This window comes from Protopterus annectens, chromosome 14.part0 (assembly GCF_019279795.1).
Source record: "Protopterus annectens isolate FY-2018-M chromosome 14.part0, PAN1.0, whole genome shotgun sequence".
Classification (NCBI taxonomy): domain Eukaryota; kingdom Metazoa; phylum Chordata; order Ceratodontiformes; family Protopteridae; genus Protopterus; species Protopterus annectens.
Genome location: NC_056748.1, coordinates 11,476,786 through 11,500,710, shown reverse-complemented (window position 1 = coordinate 11,500,710; position 23,925 = coordinate 11,476,786). Strand labels below are relative to the sequence as shown.

At 41.4% G+C, this 23,925-nt stretch overlaps 1 protein-coding gene across 2 annotated transcripts in view; it reads left to right on the top strand.

Moving 5' to 3' along the window:
* ADD3 (adducin 3) overlaps positions 1 to 23,925 on the top strand; it is a 3,087,715-nt gene that overhangs the window by 602,573 nt on the left and 2,461,217 nt on the right. For both annotated transcript variants that reach the window (XM_044055712.1, XM_044055702.1), the window contains exon 3: positions 19,307 to 19,346. The gene's annotated coding sequence lies outside the window, so the exon portion shown is untranslated. The remainder of the gene's footprint in view (positions 1 to 19,306; positions 19,347 to 23,925) is intronic.

Below are 23,925 nucleotides of genomic sequence, written 5' to 3'. Positions count from 1 at the left end.
AGTACGTTAAAGAACTTTCCTTCTGGTATGCAGTGCTGAGGAGGACCAATGCAAAGCCATGCCTCCTGTCATCCCATTACTAAAGGATGTATGTAGTACTCTTTCTTTGGAGCCCTGCTCACAACTTCCTACTCCAAATAAACCTAATAATTTGTAGACAGCAGGAGCAGTTTAAATTCCTCCATAAAAGCCCTGTCATTTATCTTGCAGTTCTAGACCTAGCTAGTCAGATAGACTCCAAGAAACATCAGACTCTTGTGACTTGCCAAATGAAAAACAAGGACCTTACACAGATGTGGCCAGAAAGTGTGAACTTCTCACTACCTGGAAGCTGATCTCTGTATTCACTTCAGATTGGAGACTCATCCCAAAAGGTCCATTGCATTCTAAATGTGATCACCTTTGACCTTGTTTTCCAGCTTATAGCCCCTTCTCCAGAAAGGGATCCACTGGTAGATTCTTCTATTTCTGTGGAACTCATGTAACAGACTCTGACACTGATGCATGAAAAACGTTATAGAGAGTGAGCGGATATCAGAAGAGGGAATGGGGAGAGCTACTTCGGTCTCCTCTTGATTCCAACGAATAGAAGTGAGTTTCCTGTCACTGCAGACTACATCAGTTTAAACAAGCATATCTAATACATTCTATTCGAGAAGGTCACAATGGAGAGCGTCAGCTTTCTGCTCCTCTGGGTTTCTCTTTGGTGTTAGCTTCTTGGGTGAGGACAGAGTACAGAGTCCAGGGTTAGGAAATTCTGCACATTTTTGGCTTGATGATAGTGACAGTCTTTTGTTGCTGTTTATGTACCAGAGGGAAAGTGCTAGTGTTGCAAAGAACTGTTAAGAATCTATGACTGCGGAGACAAATATATGCTTATGAACCTACCGCTGGGCTTGGATTCTGGTTTCCAGGCCATAGCATGGTAGACAGTTCCTGTCAGTAAGCTGGTGAGTGTTCCTTTTCAGTATTTGAAACTTTTTATCACCACCACCAATCATAATCATTATCATCATGACTTCCCCTTGTCCCATTTTCTGTATGTGGTTTGGGTTTCAGGTCAACTGATGTTCTTTCTCTATATTCATTGCCACTCTCCTACCTTCTTCAACAATCGTGCTGGACTGCTGCAGGTTTTCTCTCCCACAATCCATCCATCGCTTTTCTGGATGCCCTAATTTCCTCTTGCCTTTTCTTGTCTTTCCCAAATCGCCTTCACCAGATTGCTTTCTTTATTGCAAATGTGCCTGCCCAAACCACCGTAGTCTGTTCTCTTTGACCTTTTCTGCAGTTGGAGTGGCTTTAGTTTCTGCTCTGACGTCCTCATTTCTTTCTGTCCCACAGTGTGTTTCCTATAACCAGTTTCAGGCACTTCAGCTCCATCACCTCTGACTTTGCCAACTGATCTGCCTTTATTGCCCAGGTTTCTGTACCTTACAGTAATACTGGATGCAGCACTGTTTCATGCACCTTACCTTTCAGCTTCTTTGGCTTTCATCTGTCATAAACTACCCTGACATTCTGTGTCCTTTGGCTGCAACCCATCTGTTTCTAGCTTTGACTTCCTCATTCAGACTTCAGATCTCCTCACCCACCCTCTCCTAGATACTTGAAGCTGTTAACATGTTCCACTAGTTTCCCTTCTGTCTCATTTCCCAGCTTTTTCCTGATTTATCCCATTTACTGCCATTATATCTATCTTATCTGTGCTCATTTTCATCCCATGTGCCCTCAGTTTTGCATTCTGTTACACTATCCATTGCTGAAATTGTTGCCCAGAGTCTGTCTGTAGTGCCACATTGTCTGCATACAGCAACTTTGTTAATCTGTCCCCTCCAAACTGTTTGCTGATGTAGTCCATCATCAGTGGGCTCAGAAATTAACTCTGATGCACACCCATTCTCACTGGGAACCCCTCTATGAGACTGAACACTGTCCTAATTGAGTCATTGAGTCCTTGTACATAGCCCGCACTAATTCTACCAATGTTCCTAGCCATATGCCAAGCCATTTACAGACCTTGAAAATGAATGCTTTACCTCTGAGCTGAGAAGCTCATCTATACTTACATAGTATGTTGTGAACACAGTCAGTCCTCCTTGGGGGACGATGGCAAGTTACTATATCAGCCAGATGGAGCTCAGTTCAGTACTCTTAGCCTTGAAAGACTTGGAGAAAAAATTACTTCTGATGTCTCGCCTCATCCATTCTAGCAACCAGCATGTGTAGCATCTAAATGAATAATAAATAAAATCTCATTGATGCTGTGTTATTCTTACAGCAACTAAACATCTGTTCTGTTCAAATTTCTGTAACACAAACTATTCTAACCTACTTCAACTCGTAGGTGGCACTACTCTCATGTTTGCACCGCTTGTGCTATGGAGCTTCCTTAAGAGTTTTTACCCAAAGTGGTGAAGTGTTTTTCTAGGCTGAACTTCAAAAAAATGTCAGGATGGGTAATCCTTTCTTTGGGTGTAGTGGAGCTCTGAGCAAAGCTTCTGCTTCACACTGTTTGGGTTTGGCTTAAGTGACTTCTTTGTGGAGTCTGAATGTCTGCATAAGTTTTTGACTGGCAAATTGTTTTCCTCCTACATTCCAATGATGTACTATAGGTAAATTGTTGACTGTCCATTGCTTGTACGGTGTGTGTGTATGTATGTGTGTGTGTATATATATATATATGTGCCTGCAGATCTTCTGATAAACTGGTTTCATATTCCACATTGCTTTCTCTGCCTTATGATCTGAGTGCTGGATTAAACTTTGGGAGCCATGCAGTCCTGAACTGGATTAAGCAGGTAATGGAAGAATGTTTCCATGAAGTTGTAAGGTCCTACATGTGATTGTTCTGAATGCCTTCAATGGTGCTAAACAGTCTATAACCCTGGCTTTTCTATTTATTGTATTAGACAATAATACAAAACCTTCTGCAGCCCTTAACTGCTTTTCACAAAGAAGTCCATGCTAAAGTCTTGGAAAATGTTGCTGTTTTTTTACCGTCGTACAAAGGAAGTGACCCTAGTCTTGGCAACTGCTGCCTTCTTTCTTTCTTCTTTGCCTCATCATGAAGTCTAAGTCTAGCTTCACCTCTGGAAGCCTAAGGAGTTTTGGTGGTTACTTGCTATAGCTTCTGCACTCATGACTACATTGGTGAAGCATGCACTTCAAATCTGGCAAGCAGAGACCAGGCTCTTGGCATGTTGTTTGTTTGACATATAATATACCATGTGGAAGAGTCTGATTATGAGGAAGAGAAAAGGAAAACTTAATTGTTGACCTCGAGCCTATTGAGTAACTACTATTTAGAGAACACCAGTGAAGACATAACCATACTAACAAAATGGCCAGTGATCTTTGAATCCATTCGATTGTGGCAGATAGCTCCCGTGCACCTGCTTTTCTCATTCCCTTGTCTTGCCTTTTCTGTTTACTAAACATTATTTTACCCAGCTGATGTGAAATAAGGCAGCAATGAGTCTTAAAGCATCCGCTGGGAAAGTGTAATTCCTGTATAAAAATGTGCAGCAGTTGTAGGACCAACTGTATAAAGAAGGACAAAATGATGAGTTGGTGGTGATAGGGGGAGAATGTTCGTATTGTGGCAGACAGAACAGGATATGAGGATGCTTGGGCCTAAATGGATTTGAGAAATAGGAGTAAAGGAGAAGAGGCTATTCTAGACTTCTCCCTGGCAAGTGGCTTGATGGTGGACAGCACATGATTCACCAAGAGAGAGAGTGACACTATCATGTGCTGGAGTGGTCAACATGTACCTCAGGCAGACTTCTTCGTAGCAAGGAGAGGGCATTGCGATAGAATCAGAGATTGCAAAATCATCCCCAGTGAAACCTGTAACCTCCAGCATAAATGACTGGTGGCCACAGTCATCTGCAAGCAGTGGTTAGTAAAGGCAGTCAGGCCAACAGAGAATAGGCTGAAGAGTTTTAAGTTGAGTGGAGTGAAAGCACACCGATTTACGGAAATGTTCGGGGGTTAGCATCTTAGGCAGATGAGAAAATAGGCGGAATTGAAGAAGAATGGCAGTGTCTCAAAACAGCTTGCATAAAGAATATAGAACAGATACACTAGCCAGATATGAAAATAAAGTACATAAGGAAAGCTGAGGGTGAAATGCAGAATTTCAGGACGTTATCAAAATAAATGAGGAGAGCATGAAACAGTGGGAGGTAGAAAAGATGAACCAAGCGTAGAGGTAATACTGGTTGGCTATCAGAGGCTGAGAGAGCAGTTGCAATGGCAAAGAACAAAGCATAAGAGAAAAACAGCTTCTTGAAAGTGACACAGCAAATGGTACAAAGAAACGCTTATCAGGGCGCAAGGCAAATGCAAAGGCAGAAGGATATGCTGGAGGGATAGATTCATAACCCAGAGGCTTCCCATGCTTTGGAACAAGATCCCAGTTCGTGTTAGGCAGAGCTCCTCACTGACTCTCTTCAAGAGAAATCTTGATGAGTGGATGGGAGATCGTAAGTTTACCCCAGGGGTCACATCTGTGTCACTACTAGACAGGGGCACAGTAAACTAATTCTATTATATAAGGGGACCTTCATTGTGTCACTACTAGACAGAAGCACAGTATTCTAAATCTATTCTGTGCATTTTTGTACCATTTCATGGGGTGGCGAAAGCCACATCACTATGGCTAGGCTTACAAATGCCCCAGGGCAGATAGCCTAGTATTAAACTATGAAACTATGATAAAGAAGATAGTCATCAGACAGCACTTGTAAGAAATGCCAACAACAGTCTGCTCACCAGACAGCACTTGTAAGGAATGCCAACAACAATCTGCTCTAGAGGACATCAAAAGCAGATGAAAGGAACACTTCCAACAGCTTTTGAATAAAGAATATCCCCCAGAAGCTCTATTGGCTCACGCATGGCCTACATTTGGAAGAACACAGACAGTACTCATCAAGGTATGGAGAGAGTTGCATATCCCAGATGATTAAAGAGTAACCATTCTAGTGCATGTGTACAAAAAAAGGGGACACTCACAACTGTGGGCATTACAGAGATGTTAACCTCCTGTCACACTGTTTGAAAATGCTCAAGAAAATAATTTAATAAATGAATATGCAGAGTTGTACAAGGTAAGGTGGGAGATGAGCAATAGGTTCACAACCAACCTGATGACTGCAGTGAAACAGATAGTAGCAAAGAAGATGGAAATGAGGAATGAGTCCAATTGGGAATTCTTATACTTGGAGAAGCATATGCGAAGGTCCCAAGAAAGCGGATTTGGCCAGTTATGTACACAATATTAGCAGTGTTCGGACTCAAATAGGGATTTCGTATGGGAGTTTGTGTACATGATGGTTCAACTGTGAGCCCACTGCTGTTCATCCTGGTGATGGACTACAACAGTAAATGGGTCGGGAACAACAGATCATCAAAACTGTTGTATATAGGCTGTGTGACATTGCAAGCAGACTTTCAACAGGAACTTCAATAAATGATAGGGGACCAGTGTGTAAAACCGAAGGCACATGGGCTAAAACTGAATATAGACAAGACAGCTGCCATGGCAGAAAATGGGGAAAATCAGAAGATGATAATTAAGATAAAATGGAAAAAGCTGGAACAGGTTAAATTCAAGTCTGTAGCTTGGGTGGAGCAAAGGGGGCAGCCACCTTAGGTGCAGAGTGTTGGGGGGAGTGATCTGCAGATGGCAGTCAGTCTTTAATGTATTAGCACTCTGTGTGTGGCAAAAACTGTAGCAAGCTTTGTGCTACAGTTTAAAAGGAAAAAGAGTCGTCCCCCCCCCCCCCGCCCCCCCGGAAAGTCTATTCTCTAGACTTCATAACTGAAGTTCTTTAGCACTTAATAGACTGTAACAGCTGCATTTACTAGGGCAAAGAACCTTTTTTTTTTTTTACTTTTTCCTCACTAAACTTAGATTTTGTAGGTAGCAGCAGATTGGGAGATGACACTGGGCACCACAATAGCTAGCTACACCTCTGTTTCAGGTATATGGGAGTGGTGGTCGAGGAGAAGGAAAATGTGAATGAGAAGGTCAGAAATAGATTGGAGGTGCTGCATCCAGCCTGACAGTGTCCGAGGTTGTTGTATCTTTCGGCTTTTCCTGATTAGGGGTCGTCACAGCAGAACTCCGGTCCGCTAATAATTGGCAGTAAATTTTTACGTACTGACTTGCCAGGCCTGATGCACAACCTTCAACGAAGGTGCACCCATTCACGCAAATCTCCACACAGAAGACGCTTTAGCTGAGAATTGAACAGGACAACTTCTTACTGTGAGGCGACAACGCTACCGCAGCACCACCACCGCAGCTCCTGACAGTGTCCGAGGTAATGTGGACAAAAGAATTCAGAAGTAGTAGAAAAGTAAGATATCTAAAACTGTGGTGAAATTGCTGCTTCTCTTTGGTATAGAAACATGGGTTGTGAAGGTACAGCAACTGAGGAAGCTTACCTGATGGGGATGAAGTGCCCGAGTTGGGTGGTGGGATGCACACTGTGGGGCAGACGAAGAAATGAAGACAAAGGCGCAGAAGTCAAAGTAGCCCAAATTGCAGAGAAGGTCAAGTAGAAGATTGCGGTGGTTTTGGTACATTTAAAAGAAATCAGAATTACCCGATCTAAGGACCTAAACCTCTACTGCAACATAAATATGAAATGCTGGAGGGATGGGCCTTTGTTTCAGAGACTACCCCTTTTCTGAAACAGGCATCTAATCCATATGAAGCAGAGATGTCCTATTCATAACATGAGGGAGTCTGAGTATGCTTCTAGCTGACTCATACATCCGGCCAGTATACCACAGTCTAAATGCTACTGCAAGGTACCTGCAACAGCGCACATCATTCAGCGTACGTCAGCCATAAAGAGACATTGGGTATAAAGCGGACGTCAGAACGTACCTATCTCAGAACTTTTCTGCTGCCTGTCCGACTGCCAGCTCCAGTTGTTGCTCACCAGAGAACTCACTTTTGTGCTTCAGATAAGTACCCTGTACGGTTTCTTTCTTTTGGCTACTGCGTTGTTTTTTTCTTGTGAGTACATGTCAGCTGGGAAGGGCAAGTCTCAGTGTAGACTTAGACTCCCACACATCCTGCGATATCTGCAAGGCCTTTGTTCCTAAAACCCTCCATGGCTGCCTAGCATCCTGCCTAGAAGGTTCCGCTGAAAATTCAGTGGGAACCAACAGAAATATTGCTGTTGACCCCCTTTTGGCCAAGGCAGTATTGGTTCACCCTTCTTCTACACTTAGCCAAGGGCAGTCACCACAAGTTACCCCTCAGGATGGACTTGCTCGCACAGGACAAGGGATCTCTAGTACATTCACAGATGTTGACCCTAAACTTGATTATGTGGGTGATAGGGCTTTGATTCCCTTTAGACACCTTTACACTGAGGATGTTCTACAGGAGGCCAGAAAACCCACTACTAGGAAATCTGGTGTCTCCAAATGGAAGAGATTTTCCTTCTGGTGTCTTAAAAAACACTTACAACCGCTGTCTGTAGAGGTGGCAGTGGTTTTGTCTTACCTGTGTGAATTAATGAAGAGTGGCTTGTCATATTCCTCTGTTAAGGCACATCTGTCTGCCATTTCAGCATGCTTACCTATGACTCCTCCCTTGTCTTCCAGGTTGGAAGTCAAGCTGCTTCTAAAAGGTGTCCTTCACATTAGACCACCAAGAAAACCAGTGCCTCCTCCTTAGAATCTTAGTTTTGTCCTGTAAAAACTTACCCTAGCCTCCTTCAAACCAGCAATGTCATCCTCCCTGCAACACTGTACATGGAAAATGGTGGTTCTAGTGGCTATTACCTTTGCCAGAAGGGTTTCTGAGGTGAATCCCCTCGTGGCCTTTTCAACCTTCCCTGTCTTTCATAGGGACAGGGTTTCTCTTCTGACTAACCCATCCTTCATGCCCAAGGTGTTAAATGAATTATCTCCCTACCTTCTTCCTTTTTCTCCAATCCTCCATTGAGAGGATTCTCCACACCTTGGACATTCAGACAACTTGGATACTATTTCTGCAAAACCAAGCCCATCCGCAAGTCTGACAGATTGTCTCCTATCACCCGAGAGCTCTGGGTCAACCTGTTTCCAAGCAAACTGTTTCTTTTTGGATCTCTAAAGCCATTTCTTTCTGCTACTCAGCCAATGGAAAGGATCTGTCTTCCCCTGTAAGGGCGCACACTACTAGGGCTCTAGGGCTCTGTCCTCTTCTGGGGCCTTCTTTAAAGGACTGGATACAGCTTCTCTCCTGAAGGCAGCTACCTGGTCCTCTGTTCATACCTTCATCAAGCACTGCAAATTGGATGTTATTTCAAGTCCAGAGCAGGGTTTGCTAGAGTTATTCTCCATGACTTTGTGGAAAATATTTCTGCTCCTTCATCCCAATTCATCCTCTGCATGAGCTTTGGCACTCTCCCTCATGTTAAGAATATTGCAGCATATGAATAGAAGGATGTAGAGTAGTTCTTTAAAATCTTACCATAACCATAGATGTCCTTCTCTTCTATATGCTACAGTATTGCTTCCTCCCCTGCCTTCCCCCTGATGCTTGCCTGATCCCTGGTTACCTGTTGCTCACTTTTTTCAGGCTGGTGCTTTATGGCATTCAGTTCTGAGATAGGTACATGCTGACGTCTGCTTTATACCTGACGTCTTTTTATGGCTGAAATACGTTGAGTTATGTGTGCCATCGCACGTACCTTGCAGTGGTGTTTAGACTTTGGTATACTGGCCGGACATATGAGTCCGCCGGAGGCGGACTCCCACATGTTATGAATACTGCAGCATATAGAAGAGAAGGACATCCATGGTTATGGTAACATTTTACACAGCTGTTCATTCTTCCCTAACCTAATTCAAGCATAAATTGGGCCAGTGGATGATGAACTGGATATTTAATCCTCATCTGTTAACCTATGTCTCTAGTAAGCAAAGTAGAAGCAGCATGTAAATGCATGACCACCCATGCCCAAGCCTACATGTACCCCTTAAAATAACCCTAGGGTATCAAAACTTGTCCAGATACATTTGGGAAGCATGGCTAGGCCTAAAAAAGGCTCTGGGTTCATTTGCCTAGTAATCGCCTATGAACCTATGGTGACGATTTGGGAGAGAAAGGAACAAGGGAAGAGGAAATAAGGATATGCAACCAAGAGATCAGGAATTTACATGAGAAAAGACCTGTGACAGTCTGATATGATTGTCAAATAAAGTAGGGAAGTGTAACTGAATTGAGCGGTAGTGACAGTGTATGTGACACCCTGACCCCATGTACACAAATTGAGAAAATGGGGGTTGATGAATAATGACTTTGATCAATAGCTACTTAGAAGCTTCTGTTTTTTTTCCCAGCCTTTTGACATTTGACTTTATATATTCCTCAAGTGGATTTCTTATTTTAAACAACTGTTTGAGTGCATTTAATTTATTTTGCTCTGAATTACTGGAAGCCATCTCCTGTCCTAAAACTGAAACTTGAACTGCTTTTTGCTGAAAAGCTGCACAATTCTTTCCAGCCAGAGCTTTTCTTCCCCTGTTCTTATTTTCTCCTGCTGTCTCTAACTTTCTTCTTTGCTGGCATACAGGCAGTGTAATTACTAGCCAGTAACTGAATTTTGCCTTCAGTGAAAATTTTTACCGACTTTAAAGAAATTTCAGTTTCACTCTTGAAGAGCTCGTAATCACAGTGTACTGCTATTTTAAATACCTCTGTCATCCTCTTTGAGATTAAATATATTAAATAACTTTATGATGTCCTTTTCTTGCAACTTGTATGAGTGATGTACATTGTTCCTAATCTGCAACTCCATTCACAGTGACACATAATACACACTTCTGGGTATAAGCTGTCATTTTTCAGACAAGTTACCGTGCAGTTTGGGAAAAGTCCGGGGTTATGGATTTATTTATATTAGCGTGTACAGGCTGGTATGAATATGTAAAGTAGGAAAGATTAGTGGTTCATTGATTTTACAAAAAAAATTATGCAAAATGTGATCTTTTAATAAAATGTTTTTGAAATTAGAATCTGGCAGTTAGTGCTGAGGATTAAAGCAATGAACTGTTAACTAGCTACATGTTGTGGAGCTGTTCTCCTCAGGCCTCTGTTGAAAATGGATTTTCCTCAATGACAAACAGGTTGTTCTTGTGTTGCAGGGTTTAATTCCCTCAGTCTTCATTTGCTTTACTGTGTGGCCATGAACAAGTCACTTAACCAGACAGTGCTTGAGGGCAATTTGGAATTCGGGCTTTGTTCCTCAACAGTCACCTGGATCGCATGCCTAGTAACTACCTATGAATGCAAAACAAAAGCGTTAGTGACTACCGGAAGTACTGATGCTTATGGCAATGATACTGTCATATCTCATACCCCATTTGTATTGTTTGGTACATCCAGCAATCCAAAAAGGATTCTTGCTTCATGGAATTTAGTCTTAATTTGACACCATATAAAATACCTCCAAGAAGTAGTCACAGATGGTAGATTAATGAGCTATGAGGTAAGATAGATGCTAATACTTGGCTGTCTTTATTGTAACTCCTAGGATAAGGTATGGTACTTCAAAATGTGTCTCGCATTACTTGTTTTAAGATATCCATCCCACCAGTCCCTAACTGCAACCCTGCTCACAATCAGAAGACACCATCTTCCCATTCGTAAACACTTTCCTGCCAGGTTGCACCTCATTGAGTAATTTATAGTGGATGCTGTCCTCCCATTCCTGTAAATACCTCTTTGCTGTGTTGCTTCTATAAGAGCTATGCACCACAGGGTAACCTATCAGTGTGCTAACCCCCCTAAAGGGCAGAGTGTTTCCCAGTCATAAAGCCTGGCGTCATAGCATGTTTAACACTAGGCTGGCTCTGTCATCCAAGACAGTCAGGAAAGGGAAATGCTTGGTACATCATCAGAAAGTCATATTTATTAAAGCCTAGTATGTACTAGGTGCAGCCTCATTATAGCAACATCTCTTCCCCCCACCCCACCCAGCCAGCCTTTCAGCAACCTCAGCTTATCACCCATCTTGGTATCACAGGCAGGAATGAGACCTGCCTCGTGTTTCACTCCAGCAGGCCAGGAATAATTTTTCAAGTATAATTTGTCAGTTGCATATGACAAGCTAGAATGTATGATCTGGAAAGGGTTTCTCTTGATTCCCCAGACATGATCAAAATGTAATAACTGATTGAAATCATACAGCTTAACAGGTGTGATGTGAAAGTGCTAGTTACCATCTTATCTTTATCAGCTTGCACTTGTATTGCATACCACCGTGAAAATCTGCAGTATATTATAATATCTGGAAAAAGACAAACCAGTTAAACGCTTCTATAGCGAAAGACCAAATCTTAACAATTGTTAAGCACCCCCTGCTTCATTGTCAAGATTAGGCATCACACTAGGCACTTAACTCTGCCAGTAGTGGCCAACAAACAGCAGGCAGAATTAAAAACAGATTTGTTTCTGCCCACTGTCTGTGCCACTAATGTGCCCATGACTTTCTGTAACATAAGAGAGTGTGTTACTGCCTGATAGTGCTCACAAGTGCTTTATAACTTCAAAAGTTGGCAAAACACTTAGTGCTTTTTTCTGTAACTGGTACTACATGGAGATGATAAAGCTTCATGCACTACAAAAGAATTATAATCAGATCTCCAGTCATAGCCCATTATTATGTGTTTTCGAAATGGATGCTGATATTCACCTTGACAACAGTTGGCATCCATATCTTGAACACATAATAAGACGGTTGTGATCGGCAACCTGCTCATAATCCTCTATGTGAACTTCGGGTCAGTAGCACAGATTAATCACTTCTTACTTTCTTGTCCAGAATTTTCAGTCATATGGTTTCTGATCATTTCATGTTTAATAAAAATGTTGCCAAACCAAATGCTTGCTACCTAGGACTGCAGTTCTGAGCATGTACAAAAAACAGCTGCATTAGTATCTGGTGTTTTAAGTTCCAGATATGTGTGAAAAGCAGCTGTTTGAAGTGTTGCCATTAAAATGTCTGAAAAGATTTTTAAGGAAATGGCCAAAGGCAGAATCAACGGGATTCGCCCAAACAGGACAGATGATATGGGTAGCATTCTTGCCAAGGACAGTCAAAAAAAAAAAAACAGGAAGTCCCAGTAGTTCCAGTGAATTGGTGTAAATGAGTGGAGAGACAAGAATACAGAAAACAATTTTCTTCCTAAAGTTTGTGTGTGTGGTGCATGAGTATTATTAATTGAGGGTATAAATTTGATTGACAAAAAACATGTTGAAAACGTTGATTGGTGATCACATAAATTTTAACAAAAGAAGTGATTATTGCAAACCTTATAAACAAAAGGATTGTGTTTAGATATAGGGATCTCATTGTTCCCTTTTACTTGGCCCTTATTAGATGAATTATGGAGTATAATGCCCCCGTTGGCATGCTTCTCTTCAGACACATCCAACAACTAGAACGCCAAGAGAGATATTAACTGAAAGGATACCAGGCCTAAATAATGTGCACAACATGGCCTTGTCACTATACTCTGTATTTTGCAGACTGCTAAGTGGTGATCTGCATCTGGCATGTGAGGCATCTTTCAATCCAATAGTGATGGATTTACTGCACATTAGCAAAGTCAGATTGTTTCAGAAGTACTTGGTCTATGGATCTAAACCTCTTCTGCAGCATCGACAGAATTCCTTGGAGGGACAGGAATTTTTTACAGAGAATACTGCTGCTCTGGAACAGACTCCCGATCAGCATAACACAAAGCTCATTCCTGTTTTTAAGCCATTGCAGAATATCTAAGGAGAAACCTGTCCCACCAAGTTTCCAAAAGAAGCAGGTAATAATCAGCAGTATCAAAGATCAAGGAATATTGCCCTAGTTGGTTTACTTTTCCCCATGTTAGAGTATATTTGATCCGCAAAAGTGAAAATGATCTAATTGGGTCAACATCTGTGATGCCTATTGTTGGGGATATCATACTTTGAAATGTCATCCAGAATATGACAGGTTGTCAATGATCTTTTCTAGAATTTCAGTGAGTTGACAAATGTTATGGATAACACCATTTATGCTGTTCCACAGCTCTGATGTTATCATGTTAGGGATATGGATTAACAAAACCATCTCGTAGTAATAACTCTCTAATGTACTTTTTGAAGTTTAACAAATTAGGGAAGAAATGTAAACCACTTGATGTGATGCAAGGATGTTACTTCATAATTAATTTTCCATTCCAACCCCAGAACATCGTTACACTGTCTTTTATCAATAATAACCATTCATGTTTGTAGGGATTAGAACTGGACAACAGGTCTTCAAGGCTGTTAAACCTTGGGGTGGCATTTTTGATATGCCCTACCCTTTAGCATCACTTCTCCATATGGCAAGTGTGTTTAGTGCTTTCAGAAGCAGTGAGGGCATGTTCATAGATTCATAGGTTCATAAATTACTACTAGGCTAATTGCCCTTGTGGGCCATTTTAAGCCTAGCCAGTTACCCCATGTGAGAATCAAACCCTGCACCTTGTGCTTGTAAGGTAAACATCTTAACCATTATACCAATCTTCCAACCCATGTATCCTTCCACCTTCGTAAACTGAAGAGTTGTGCTGCTCTATTCATATCTCTCTGTTGCCCCTTGAAAGACCCTTAGGAATGTAGTAGTGTTGACTAGTCACCCCACCACCACCATCATAATACAAGATAATCATAAGTCACTTATGTTTTACCTCCTTTCTCTCATAGCCAGGTCATTAGTTTGAACCAGCAGTGCAGGTAAATCCCCCTGCAGCCTTGTTGTTAATCTTGTGTTTTATGCATTTCTTGACTGACATGTTGCTCAGATTGTTTTTTTGGATGAAACAAGATGAAAAATAAAAGATTTACCAGAAGCTTTAGGTAATAACCTACAGCAGAATGAGAGCCAAATGCAACATCTGCCTTCTCGGGGTCAGGAGTTGCTACCATCTCCTTAACTATATTTCTTGTAGTAAAAATTAAAATTAGAGCTGTGAAAATACGGCCCAGACTGCAGAATCCTTTATAAACGCATTCTATGAACACCTTCAGGAATGCATGGATCATACAATCCCAAATAAAACCAAGACCCACTCCTTCAAAGGCAGACATCCTGTCTGGTGGACCCCAGCCATAAACAAACTATACAATAGAAGGAGGAAGCTACTACATGATAGAGCAAAATCCCAAAAAGGGAAGGCATCTCTGATCAGTATTAGCAAAAAACTACGGGCACTCATAAAATCGTCTAAGGCCAGCTTCGAGAGAAAAATTGCACAGGACACTAAGGATAATCACAAGGCTTTCTTTAGTTATGTTAGGAACCTGGGTGAGAATTCCCAGATATGCTCAGAATTAGTCCAAAATGACAAAAAATACACCGAACCGACAGACATTGCCAACATCCTAGCTTACAGTTTCAGCGCAAACTTCTCCCCCCCCTCCCCACCAAAAGGGCAAATATCTATACCAGCAGAGTGCTGCCCCCCTGACATCTCAGATGCTCAGGTAAGAGCCGCCCTCTCCAAAGCAAAAAACACAGCATCAATGGGACCAGACGGTGTCCCAGGCTGCATCCTACATGAACTCCAAGAAGAGCTAAACCCAAACATAAAACTACTGTTCAATCTCAGCCTTACTACAGGATATGTACCCAAAGAGTGGAGTACAGCAACAGTGGTCCCTCTCCACAAAGCTGGTGCCTCAACGGATCCTGGAAACTATCGCCCCATAAGCCTGACTAGCTTGGTCTGCAAAGCTATGGAAAGGATCATCATGGACCTCATAAATAAAGATATTGGGGACCTACAGACACTGGATCATACCCAGTTCGGCTTTGTTAAGGGCAGATCCTGCCTCTTAAACCTGGCCGATTTCTTTGAAACTGTCACCAAGGCCATTGACGAGGGGAAGGTGGTCCACACAGCCTACCTGGACCTCGCAAAAGCCTTCGATACAATACCCCACTCGGGCATTATAGATAAGCTCACCAGCTTAAATATAAACTCCTATGTCACTAGATGGGTTGCAAACTGGCTCAAGGACAGAACCCACATGGTTAAAATTGCTGGAGCCATGTCAGACTCCAAACCAGTTACAAGTGGCGTCCCACAAGGCTCAGTCCTGGGGCCTCTCTTGTTCGGTATATATTTCTCGGAGGTACAGGCCAACACAGAAGGGCTGTGGCTGACCATGTTCGCAGATGACTGCAAACTGGGTGCCATAATCGACTCTCCAGCCGACACAAGCATCCTCCAAAAGGGCCTCATAGAAACAGACAACTGGTGCCAGAGCCATGGTCTCAAGCTAAACGCCAAAAAGTGTATAGTCATCCCCTTTGGCAAAAACAAAGTGCCCACAAATTACCACATAGGTGGTAATTCATTAAGTACAGAAGAAGTAATTAGGGACCTGGGGACCCAAGTTGATAGCAATCTCTCATTTGACAACCACGTGGCCAAAGTGGTTAGAAAAACATTTTATATAGCCCACCTAATCATGAAGGGATTCACATCTAGATCAGGGGAGGTCATCGTGCCTCTTTACTCATCCCTCATCAGGCCCATAAGTACAATACCCCTTTTGGGATGTACCTTACCAGACACCTGCAGCAAATGGAAGGACCCCAAAAGTACCTCACCAAGAGGATCAAAGGGCTCAAACAGATGCCATATGCTGCCCGGTTAAAGAAACTCCAGCTCTACTCAGTGGCATACTGCCTGCTCAGAGGCGATCTGTGCCTGACGTATAAAGCCATGTCTAACCCGGAATTAATGGACATGCTGCACCTCAGAAAATCCAAATCCCATTGAGCTACGCGCTCAAGACACTTGAACCTCAGCACTGAAATAAATAGGACATGCCGTAGGGACAGATTCATAACCCAGAGGCTCCCTTCACTCTGGAATAAAATCCCAATCCAGGTTAGGCAGAGTCCCTCATTGACTCTCTTCAAGAGGAATCTTGATGAGTGGATGGGAGATCATAGGTTTACCCCGGGTATCACTTCTGTGTCTCTGTTAGACAGAGGCACAGTATACTAACCTCGAAAAAGGGCATAGCAAAATTAATTTAAAATGGGTGGCGAAAGCGAAACACACTCTGGCTAGGCTTATAAATGCCCTAGGGCAGATAGCCTAGTATGAACCTATGAATAAACAAATTAATTTCCTCCATCAGGGACTCTGACCTCCCAGAGTATTTGGCCTCCGTCTGTCTTTGAGCTCTTTTTTACAGTCTCTACAGCAGTCTTAAAGTAGTTCCTGACATTTTGATGGTAATGAACACTACATGTATTTGAAACTGCTAGCCTTGTAGCTGTTGTTTAAACAGCAGCAGAATTTGAATTTAACTTGACATCCACTGCCTAAATGAGGTTAGGAGTCAGTTTTTATGCCAGTTGTCTAATTACTGTATGTTAGACATGGGGCAGTTTGGCTGGTTTTAAAACTCTTTTGGTACTGGTTGATGGTGAATCTGGCACTGGAGTTGTGTATGCTTTCAGTGAGTATTGCAATCTGCACATTGCACCAAGACCTTGTATGTGTTAGGAGAACCCTGCAATACCTATGCTTCTTCTTTTTTCATTTCTCTCTTCATCCACCTTTAATTTTGTTATATTGTTGGTGAAGTGGGACGGTACTTGTTCTCAGGGACATATGAATACTAGGATAGTGATGTGACTTGCCCAGTCACACAGTATACTGTTCTTTGTAGGCAGTTATGTCTCCTTTAGGATGTATTGTTGGACAGAGTTAATTTTGTTTAACTTGTATTAGTGGGTCTTGTCTAACGATTCTTGATAGGCTTCCCTCACAGATGTTGACAACTTGGCAGGACTATAATAGTGTCTTACTGGTATTCTATAATTGTTGAGGTTATGCTTAGAACTTGATGGAAAATATATCCTAATGAAATTTAAGCCCTTAGTTGTGATGTTTGGTGTACTTTCATCTGGCCTAAGGGAATATGCGCTGCCTCATGCATCTGGTGGTTTTAGGGCATTCCTCTTGGTGTATCCCCACCACACAGGTATATAAACACATCTTCTCCTCATCCTGGTATACTGTGGAGAATTAAGACATTCCGTAGTAGGAAGGAGCTGAGAAATTAGCAGAGTTGTCTATACTTTGGTCACTCAAGTGTTTAAAATGTTATTACTTGAATTAAACCAAGTATAGGATAATGCTGGAAAAGGTGGTATCCAGGTGTACAATTCACACAAAAAGAATTTTGTAGAAAAAATGTTGTTCATTGAGCACTTTCATCCTGTGCAAGGACTTCATCAGAATAAAAACACCCCATCCTTTCAAGTTCCTTTTAAGTACAATTTTAGCTTGTTAAGAACCATTAAGAATAATAAGTCACATGAATCAAACAATATAATCGTAAAGAACAATGCCTAAAATGAGCACAGCAGTGGGTGCTGCTTGCACCCCAGTGTATGTTAATTTGGTGCTGTTAGACTGGGAAGGATCATTTGTGTTCAACAGTGAATTTTTCAAGTACATTAATCTGTACCTTAGCTTCCTAGATAAACTATTTATTCTTTGGGAGGGACCTGTCACATCGATTGATTATTTTATGGTATATTTGAACAGCACCACAGAGTTCTTAAAGTTTACCTCACACTGTGACATGACCAGTATAAACTATTTGGATACCTTAATAACCTTGGCTGATGATGGTTGTAAGTCCAAGATTTTTAGGAAACCTACTTTTAGTAACACGTATCTGCCCTTTTCAAGTTGCCACCCTTTTTCCAGAAAAAGAGTTTAAAGGTCAATGTATTAAGGTGATAAGGATGACCTCTAGTAATGATGATTTGCTTTGTGAGCTGGAAGTTGTTTTCAGAACATTTATTTCTAGGGGTTACCCAGAAGAATTAGTTCATGTTATTGTGGGGAAGGTTTTATTAGAATGGGGAAGAAAATTCAAACACCTGTTAGGCGAGGGACTTCCAAATAAGAATAAGGCACAATTTCCAGGTTTAAACCCCCCCTTGAACAAGTTTGAACGTGCTATAGTTTAGAATACAACAAATGCAGTAAAGATGTCAAATGTATAGTGAATAATAATTGGAACATTTTAAGGTAGCAACCAAACATTTCCAATCTGATGGGAAGGAACCTTTATTTATATATAAAATTGCATGTAATGTCAAAAATATGGTCGCGACAGACCAGAATTTCGATAGGCGGTTTGGACAAATGTCAAAGTGTTGATTTTGCAAACAAGGTTCATATCTTCTTGAGGTAGAAACTTTGAATTTTGAAAGTGGTCCAGGAACCATGGTACAGTTTTAGAAGAGAAACTGTCAAACCAAGGGCATTGTTTGTTTAACAGTGTTCGACCTGCTCTGCAATTTATTTGGGAAAGCAGAAAGAAGTTTATGTAAAAGGATTTGAGCAAAATTATGATACGAAGAATAAAATTGACAACAATGCACTATACAAACACTCTGTAAATTGTATGCAGTGTGACAGATTTCACTTTGGGATTTTTGAAAAGTAGCCCCCCCCAGTGCCAAGGGAGGTTAATGGCAAATTAGACTTGAGCACAAAGAGCTTTTATGGCAGCGTAGGCTAAATGCCCTTAGTTTTCCAGGACTTAATGAATATCTTTCCATTCAACCATTACTTAAACTTAATGCCATAAAAATTGTTTTTTGCAGACTTTTTTTATATATGCATATTTATTAAACACATTTTAGATGCAAGTGATTTTTATTTAACGGGAACATTTTAGTATGTATTTGTATTAAGTTATTATTTATTGCTATGTTTATTTTAGGCATAGTTCTTTTAACATTTTATTGATTGATTCATGTGACTTATTATTATTAATGGTTCTTAAACTAAACTTATATTTAAAAGGAACTGAAATGATGGGGTGATTTTTACAAATACAAAACACTTTTTTTACAAGATTCCTGTTGTGTGAATTGTATACCTGAAGACCACCTTTTCCAACATTATCCTATACTTGGTTCACTCAAGTGTTGCCAAATGATGCCTGGGTGGTAGCTCCTAGCAAGAAAGTGTAGATTGACTCTTCTGTGGAAGATGCTTGATCAGCTGGTTCCAGGGTTTGTCCTTTGACTAAGGATGTGGCAGAAATATATCCTTGTATTGTTATGTTAAGCTATAACTGTTCTTTTTTTTTTTCAAAATCTGTCAGGAAAAATAACTAGTAATTAAAAAAAAGTACAGTTTGTTTGAGTAGCATTGTAAAAACTTGCTTAATGATTATTGACAGTGCTGTAATTTCATGTTTCTATTATTGCAGGTCACATGCTAGAAGTGAAAGAATAGGAAGTTCTTTAAAGGTAATGTCTGTTTAAAAAATGTAAAGTATTATTAAAGAATTATGCCATAAAAAAACCATAATTGAAGGAAACTGTATTTGATCATTATTTTTTACTTGGAAGATGATGATTGGACACTACTAATACAGGAGTTTTGATAACTAGATCACATACTGGTCATAGTTGACAGTGTCCATGTGTAGCTCAGGCCATAGTGCCAGACTGGCACACGTAATACAGCTACACTGTTAATGTATGTACTGCACTGCAGAGAATAACTGTACAGTGTGCACGTGGCCATTAGGAAACCGTATAAAACATATGGAGAACATCTGTGCAGAATCATATATAAACAAGAAGCTTATCTCCAAGACTGGCATTCCTATTGTGAGCACATTAGAAGCTATCACCCTCCCATATTTAATTCTACTTCAAGAAAAAACATTATACCAATAATATCTATTGAATTTATAGAAACTTTCAGTGGCTGAACAATTTCAAATAGTGCCTGACCCATTATATATGTGCATTGTCAATTTCTTCATGCAGGTGTACTGATATCAGGAGTCCTACAGCGCATTGTGTCAGCATCGTCTCACATTTTGCTACTTAGTGACAGTTGAGTGCAGAAGTGCTGTCATTTCTCAGATTGTTTTTACATAAACGTTTGTGCATATTTACTTGTGTATAAATAAATGTGTAATTGGTTATGACATATTGTCAGGTTTCTTTTTAAAATGCATAATTCGTAATTTGAGGTACATTCATTCAGATGTAGGCTTCTGTGTCTTCCACGGGAGACCATAATGCCTTATTAGTATGACTGTGGCAACGTCTGCCAAAGATTTCCATAGTGTATCATTTGTCTTGAATGAAACATAAGCTTACAGACTGTGACATCTGTAAAGGCTTAGTACAAGAGCCAGTGGGAGGGAAAAACTATGGAAGATATGCCTCAAGAAAAAGTTTGAGGAAAAAAAAAAACTAAGAAGAGAAAGCCCCATCTTCCATTTCCTGCATTTTCAGTGGGGCATGAAGAAGACATTTCTATACGAGTCAGGCCACCAGGGTGAAACATTGTCACTGTGAAGGTAAATTGCAGTAGCAGCTAAAGTTTCAAACATTTTGAATCCCCCATTAACAATTAGACAGGATTGAAAGGTCTCAGTGCTGAATCAATAGTTACACTTTGAAAGTTTGCCAGTACTGCAAACTATTATCATAAACTTAGTGCACCTATATGCAAAATGGGTTTCATTTTGAGTTGTCCAGGGTTAATTGTCTGTCAGCAGTAGTTACCTGTCCACTGTCTCGGCCTTAAAATTCTTTAATAAACAGACTCTTTTAGGAGTAAAGCATTTTTCCATTCATGCATCAGAAGAAGGGGAGCAATGATGCTGAGCTGTGGTGGATTTCCTCTCTTTTACATAGTTCATGGTGAATTTCCTTTTTTTTCAGGTTCTTCTCAGAGCATATTTTTTCAGAGAACCTGAACCTAATGAGGGATAATGATAGCTGGGGAGAAAAGGTAGTAGCTTCCCCAAAGGGGAAATGCTGTGAGTATATAAACACAACTCTAGTATATCTCTCGCTTGCTGTCCTTTCCCATTTGTCTAATACAGTTATGGACACGTCCAGCAAGTCATGCGCACAGGAGATGAGACAGAGACAACAGAATATAGAACAACTCTGCAAGACAGACCAGATCTGTACAAAAATCATAAGGTAGATATAGGTATGCTGAAACTGTATGCAGACTCGGAGAACAAAGCATTTTCCTTTCTGCTATGCCTTCAGATTGGGACTACAGTACCACTGACTGTATGGTAATTAAAATATGCTATACTTCAACAACCCTGTAAGTTAGGAACTCAAACTGTCAGGCCCTCTTAATGACTACCAAAGTTCCATCCTAGAGAAAATGGCCAAAGTAAGCTGCTGGTATGTAATAATACTGCACATAAACTTGGTGAACACAGAAGCAAGTATAATTGTAATGAGGTAGAGCTTCCTGTATGGGCATGTAGTTTTGGGTGTGGTAGTTGGGAGCACCTTATAAACTCGAAATACTGAAATCTCAAATTTCAGAATCTCGAGCTGATAAAGTGGAAGGATCCAAGATCGCAACCCCAGAAGCGTGAAATTCAAAATCTCGAATGCGGGCGATTTTGAATTAGCGGTCCTGGTATTGCGCTGTGTTCATGGATTCAGGTAAGTGTTTATGTTTAAGGGTTGTTGGGTAGGGGCTGTAGTGTGTGTAGTGTGTGTTGTTACTGTGAAGTGTGTGTGCGAGAGGAATGTAGTTTGTGTGGTGGTGTTTCGTGTATGTAGTGTGACCTTGGAGTTAGAATATTTAAGTAGGGGGATGTGGAGGGTGCAGGGGGGCTTGCCCCCTGCATATAATAAGGGGAGGTGTGTGTGCTTCTTTAGTTTTGTGAGTATGGTGTTTGAAAGTGTTGGGAGTTTGAATTTCGTGGTTTTATGGTTTTGGGATTTCGGCTTTCGCGGTTTTGTGGTTTCGGGTATTTGGATTTTCCACTTTATGGGCTTGAGATTCTGAAATTCGAGATTTCAGAATTTCGAGCTTATAAAGTGAATTTGTGGCAGTTACGCTTTGTAAAGGACTTGATTATCCGATATGGATAAGAGGGCTGTTCTGGGTGATCTAATAAACAGTTTGACTACCCTGGCAATCCAGGATAGTTTGACAGACCTGAAGCAAAAACTAAACTGATAAAGATCTGTAGTCAGTGAGTGCATTTTTTAGAAAGCTGCAGAGGTAGCAAGAAAAAGATGTGGTACAGTTGTTTGTGCTCCTAAAAGTACTTTTTACTAAACAAAATATACACCATGTTGCCTCCGTTATATGGAAAGCTTTCTGTGTGGCCCATCTCATTAGTAAGGGTATCTCATCCATGGACAATGAAGTCATAACATCCCTATATTCTTCCCTTATAAGATCCATTATTGAGTATAGTGCCCCTTTCGGCATGTACCTTACAAAGCACATGTAGCAACTGGAGAGATGACAGAGGTTCCTCACCAGGAGAATCCAGGGCCTCAAACATCTAAGCTGCACAGACAGGCTCAGTGACCTCTGACTGGCATACAAAGCAATCTCAGACCCTGCCTTGATGGGACTGCTGCATATCCGCAAGTCAAGCTGCACTCGAGTAACCAGCCCTTCTAACCTATACAGATACTGTCAATAAAGCTAGAGATAATGGCAAACTAGTCTCCCTTATTTCTAAATTTTTCTAAAGCCTTAGACACAGTTTGTCACAGCAAAATTCTAGTTCAAATGTCCTCACTAGGTCTCTCTCTCAGCCCAGCCTTAGGTTCATAGGTAGGTACTAGGCTATCTGCCCGAAGGCATTTATAAGCCTAGCCGGAATGTGTTGGCTTTTGCCACCCTCTTAGATTAGTTCCCTGTGCCTCTGTCCAGCAGAGCCATCGAAAACTTTGTTTCTCATCCACTCATCAAGGTTTCTCTTGAAGAGGGTTAGCGAGGAACTCTTCCTAATGTAGATTGGAATCTTGTTCCAGAACATGGGAATTCTCTGGGACAGGAATCTATCCCTCCAGCACATCCTCTTTGTTGTTGTGTTGAGGTTTAGATCCCTGGAGCGTGTGACTCGAGGGAATATGGTTTTCTTTAGGTGGAGCATGTCCATCAAATCTGGGTTGGACATGGCCTTGTATGTCAGGCAGAGATCACCTCTGAGTAGGCGGTATGCAGCCGAGTGCAGCTGGAGTTTCTTCAGACGAGCTGTATAGGGCATCTGCTTGAGGCCAGTGATCCTCTTGGTGAAGTACTTCTGTGGTCCTTCCAGTTGTTTGCAGGTGTATTGTAAGGTACATCCCAAATGGGGCATTGTACTCTGATGGGTCTGATGAGTGATGCATAGAGGGGCCCAATGACGTCTTTCAATCTGGATGCAAACCCTTTTGTGATTAGGTGGGCCACATAGAAGGATTTTCTAACAGCTTTGGCAATGTGATTATCAAAGGAGAGGTTACTATCTACTTGGATCCCCAGATCCCTTATGTCTTCAGTATTTAGGGGGCTACCACCTATGTGATAGTTTGTGCGTACTTTATTTTTTCCAAAGGGGTTGACTATGCACTTTTTGGCATTTAGCTTGAGGCCGTGGTTTTGAAACCAGGTATCTGTCTCAGTGAGACCCTTTTAGAGGATGTCTATGTCAGCAGGAGAGTCAATTATAGCCTCTAGTTTGCAGTCGGCTGCGAACTTGGTCAGCCATAGTCCTCCTGTGCTTCCTGTACCTCTGAGAAGTATATGCTGAACAGGAGAGGTCCTAGGACTGAGCCCTGGGGAATGCCACTTGTAACCGGTTTAGAGTCAGACCTAGCTCCCACAACTCTTACCATGTGGTTTCTGTCCATGAGCCAGTTGGCAACCCATCTCATGATGTAGGGGTTTATGTTCAGGCTGGTGAGCTCGTCTCTAATACCTGAGTGGGGAATGGTGTTGAAGGCCTTTGCGAGGTCTAGGTAGGCTGTGTGGACCACCTTTCCCTCATCTATAGCCTTGGTAACTGTCTCAAAGAAGTCCACCAGGTTTAGGAGGCATGATCTG